The sequence below is a fragment of the Cryphonectria parasitica genome (assembly GCF_011745365.1).
Source record: "Cryphonectria parasitica EP155 unplaced genomic scaffold M406scaffold_4, whole genome shotgun sequence".
Taxonomy (NCBI): domain Eukaryota; kingdom Fungi; phylum Ascomycota; class Sordariomycetes; order Diaporthales; family Cryphonectriaceae; genus Cryphonectria; species Cryphonectria parasitica.
In genome coordinates this window covers 2,469,426-2,475,053 of record NW_024468912.1, presented here as the reverse complement: position 1 = coordinate 2,475,053, position 5,628 = coordinate 2,469,426, and positions in this window count along the sequence as shown.

Here is a 5,628-nt window from a genome sequence, read left to right as displayed (position 1 = left end):
GAATGAACTGAAGAAGGAGATTTTTCTGCTTCTTTTTGTTAGAACGAGAATTCGAGGATTTTGGTTTCGCAACTTTATTAATTCTGTTCAGCATCTTGATTAGGAAAGCAAGATTATGAATACGAAGATTTGCTAGAATACTTATAGAAGATTATTGAGAATAATAACTAATAAAAGGAAGATAATGTTATAATCCATCCAATATGCAGATTATGAAAATAAGTTATAAGTAATAAGGATTAGATATTAAGAACTCAATGTTCTTATAAAGCATTGATTATATAATTCAGAGTTAGAGTTGTAAAGAAGGAAGGATTATTAAGCTCGCTAGCAATCTCAACGAGCTTTACACCTTGGATTGCTAAGCTTACCAGCAATCCCAATGAGCTGTACTGAAGAGCTGGATATATAAGGATATATTCATTTCCATTAGATGGATTCAGTATATAGCTCTTTAGTTGTTAATCTAAGTATTCAGTTTCATATACTAAGTAGCTTTAAAGGCAGTGAATACTTGCATCGCTTATTAGGACTTGTACAGTTCTGTATTCAAAGATTTGATACTTTGATACCGCTCTTGTTAGCATAAACCCTTCGTATACTTAAGAATCTTCGGATTGCTGCAGTGCTCATTACATACTAGTTTTTCTTTTCCAATATTCAGCTATCTTTTCCTGAGCATTTTTAATGTTTTTCTACAGTTTCTAAGAATTTTCGCTTGCTAAATAATCTTTTCATTTGATAAAATATTCTCTTATATTATCTATACTTCTATACTTAAGAATCTTCTCTATCTTATACTCTGATTCATTGTTTTTCACTTCTGCTATATTATTTATTAATATTTTCTATGCTACTAATTCTAATAATAAGATATAAAAAACCGAATATATTCTTATTTTATAAGATAATACTAATTTATAATTAATTAGGAAGATTTATTATAAGATTTTGAATAGTTCCAACTTTTTATAATCGAGTTTATTGCTAAATTTGATTATTTTGATATTTTTTCAAAGTAGATAGATCTTATTTCCTTTCTGTAGAATTAATTTTTCAATTCTTTTGGAGTTTGTATAATGTGCTATTCATTTCTGAATGAATTGCAATTCTGATTAAAATTCTTTCTAAACTTTCTTAATCTTCTTAATCCTTCTATTTGCAGCTTCTGCATCTATTTCTAGCAGTATCTTGTAATAAGCTGTTGGATTATATTTATAGAGTATGAAGAATAGTAACTTCTTTATTATACTTGTATTTATACTATTATAAGCAAATTATATGAAAAGTAATAGATTGATTTAATTATTCTATTTCTAATTAATATAGTATTGAAAGTATTATTCAACAATCTGATTCATTCTTTCTGTTTGTTTATCTGTTTGCAGATAGAATGCTATAGATATTCTGTAGTATATTCCGAGCTATTTTATAAGTAAAGTTCAAAACTTTGAGTTGAATTTTTTGTTTCTATTGGAGATTACTTCTTCTAGTATGCTGTAGTTAGCAATGATTATTCTAAGGAATGTATATGCAAGTTCTTCTGCTGTACTGCTTTTCTTATAAGGAAGAAAATAAGCATACTTGCTTAGTTTGCAAATTATTATTAAAATGCTATTATATTATATCTTAATTAAGAGTTCTTGTAAGAAAGATAGCTTAATAATAAAGTTTAAACTAATGAATTGCTAAATAGTTATAAGTATTAGTAAGAAATGCAGTAATTTGTAAAGCTTATATCTTTTTGCTTTATTCTTCTTATAGCTATTATATTATTGCAGAATATTCTTAATTCTTTTTCTAAAGCTTAGTAAATTTCAGTATTTTTTAATGCATTTATAGATTATTCTAACTCTCTGATATTTATATGCTGATATACTGTATATATTTCTGATATAATTATTTTATTCATCTGGAGTTATTAATCCTGGATTCTTTTCTAAGAATCCTATTCTGAGAGCAGCATTCAGTTCTCTATATATATTAATAAGATTTTCTGATTTATTTTGAGCAAAGATATTCTATATGTTTGAAGAATCTGCATTTCGATAGTCTGCTCTTCTGCTGAGAGCATCTGCTTATTCATTTTCTGAGCTCTTGCAATACAAAATTCTGAAATCGAATTGTAAGAAAAACTCTACTTATCTAACTTATTGCTTATTTAAGATCTTAATTATTATAAATATAATCAGATTCTTATAATTCAAATAAACTATAATTGAATATTATATGCTGATAAGATAGTATTGCTATTTCTTAAAAGCTTTTACTATTATTATAAGCTTCTGATCAGAGATTCTGTAGTTGATTTCTAAGCTATTCAACTTCTTTGAGAAGTTGCTTACAATTCTTAGATATTCTTGATTGTTTTGCTGATCAAGTTGTTCTCTGAGTGCATATTCTGATGTATTGATTTCAATTTTAAAGGATTTGTAGGAATCTGCTTTATATAGAACTAGCTCTAAAGTAATATACTTAATAATCTTATCAAAGGCTTCTTATGCTTTGGAAGTTCATTTGAAGGATTAATCTCTTTTGATAAAATTCATAAGAGAATATGCAATTCAGCTATAGTTCTTAATAAACTATTTATAGAAGTTGATATATCTGAAGAAAAACTTAATATTTCTAACATTTCTGAGAATTAGCTAGTTTCTAATAGCTTTCATCTTATCTTTCTGTAGCTTGATATATTCCAACTCGATTGTAAATCCGAAGTAATTAACTTTTTGTATATAAAAATAGCTCTTTGCAAATTCTACAAGAAGCTTCGCATTCTAAAGCATTTGCAATACTATTTCCATATATTTCTTATATTCTTCCAATATTCGAGAATAAATAAGAATATTATTGAGATAAGCAATAACAAACTAATCTAGATACTCATATAGAATATAATTGATTATTTCCTGGAATAAAGCTGAAGCATTTATTAAATTAAAGAATATAACTAAATATTTATAATATTTGTAGCATATTCTGAAAGCAGTTTTTCATTCTTCTTCTTCTTTTACTCTAATTAGATTATAAGCTTCTTTTAGATCTAGAATTATAAACTATTATGCTCCTTGCAGCCTATCTTATAATTCCTTGATAAATAGCAATGGATATCAGTTCTTAATCATAATATTATTGAATTGCTTATAATTAATACATAGCTTAAGCTTGCTATTTTTTTTAGATATAAATAAGATAGGATATTCTGCTAGTAATTGCAATAATTATATATATTCTTTCTTAAGATTCTTATTGAAATACTCCTTGAATGCCTCTAATCATGCTCTATCTAATCCATAGATAGAAAAGAACTTGGACTATTTCCCTTCTTATAGCAGAATCTTGTAGTTATATAAGCTGTATTTCAGTAATCCTGTATCCAATTCTTTCTGAAATAGTTTCTTAAACTTATAATATTCTTGTAATATATTCGCGAGTATTAGTTCTGATTCTTGTACTGTTTCTGCTATTTGAAGAAACAGTAGATATTATTAAGCATACTTCTTTTCATTTGCTGTTTTTAGCAACATTTTTGAAAGCTTTAAGCATTCGCTCCGAGCTGAACTAAGCGCTCGAGAGCCTAGTTTCGAGGTTTTTTCTGTATAGATTCTCAATCTACTTTCTAAAGCTTTTCCTTGTTGCTCCAGAGCGAACTAACCTGCTAAGAGTCTCGCTTCCATTATTTTGCTAATCTATTAGCGCTCTAGCACTATTTAGGTTTGCTTATTACTAGATTTTTCTTTTTAAACTGCTAGCTCTGCTAACTTAAAGGTATATATGAAATCGTTTGAAGCTTCTTTTTCCGAATATTCTTTAATAACTAGCTTCGATTCTGCATCATTGATTGCAACTATCTCCCTAGATATAGCTTGTTCCTATAAGATTTAGCTAGTAGTTTAATCGATTCAAGAATTATGCTCTTTGAGCTATAGAAGTTCTATAATCAGCTTATGCTATACTGTATTCATAATGTTAAAGAAAGCTCTAGTTATATATTCTTGAATCAAGATAGATAGATAATTAGTTTTCTTATCAATTACTTCTTAGTTATATACAACAGATTGTTCTTTCATGATGCTAAGAATGTATGAGCATTTCTTTCATCTCTATTGTAGTTATGCTTAATTAATGATATATAGGGATATGAAGTTTCTCTAAGCGCTACTATTCAATAGTGCGCTATACTTGCATCCTTGAATGTATATATTAAACTTGATGTAAGCATAATCTGCCTTAAAAGCTCTATATAGGAACTATTTCAATCTAATCATCTGCAATCTCTTTATAGATAATTCTGTTCTTTTGGATTTATTAAGAACTGCTTATTCTTCTAAGCTTGCTTTACTGCTTCTTAAGCAAGCTTCTTAGCTTGTTTTTGCTCATATTGTTATTATTTCTAATCTTTCTTCTATTAATACTAGTTACAAACTTTATTATTAATATAAATTATACAGAATATTGTCTTACACTACTATCATTCTATCTTTTTATTTATACATTGCATAAAGCAATTATTCAGTAGCTTGATATATGCATTATAGTATTGCTTGTTAAGAATCTCTCTAAAGTGGAATTTCTATTCTTTAACAGCTTAAAGAATTTATTCTAATTCTCTAACAGGGAACTATTCATATTATACCTTTTCCGAGAAATGCATTCTGCAGCTGTAATAGATACAGAAGATCCAAGCTAGTTTGTAATATAGATTATAAAGTAAGCTAACTCGAGAATTCTTATCTTCTTATATCTTGATATTTTGCAAGAAAATGCAAGTAAAGAGCTTCTCTAGCTCTATTTCATAAACAAGATATTTAACTTATATTGTTTTCTTATTTCATCTAATGCTAAAAAGAAATCTTTCTTTAAGCTTATTAAGTATATTGTTTGCAGAAAGCTTCTGCAAGCTGCTAAGTTGTTTGCTTTAACTTAATTCTTCTATTGCTTAAGAAGCATTCTCTATATTGCTTAAATATTCATATTAATAGCTAAGAGAATACTATTCCTTATTCATATCTCTAATTATAATGCTTAATATAAGCAATAAAGAATATTGAAAAGTATTATTGCTAAGCTCTTCTTCCAATGCTTGAATACTCTATTCTACAATATTAAAGCAATTCGAGTTGCTACTTATAGAAATGCTAAGCATACATTCTTATTCTGCTATTACTATTTATCTGCAATGCTTAGATTTCTGAAAGAACTATTCTGAATCTTTCTTACTCGAGAGATATATTAAGCAGTTATTATTATAGCAGAATATCTAGCTAAGATTTTCATAATTGATAGAATCTGATACTTACTCCAAAGAAATATTTTTGCTTAATTAATTAAGTTTCTATTGCTAAGCAATATTCATCTAGCATTCTTTCTAAACTAATTGCTATTTATTTTTCCGAAATTAATAGCAGTTATATGCTATATATTCTTATTTATTATAATTATAGCAAGTAATATTGTTCTTTTTGCTATATTATTTATTAGCTATATTAAGTTCTATGAAACTAGCGTATATAGTACTGCTTTAAGCTATACTGCTATATTAACTGCTATTCTTATTTTGAAGTTTCTTGCTTATATTAGCTAGAAATCTTTAAGTTTAGCTTTCTTTCTTCTTAAATTTCTCTATCT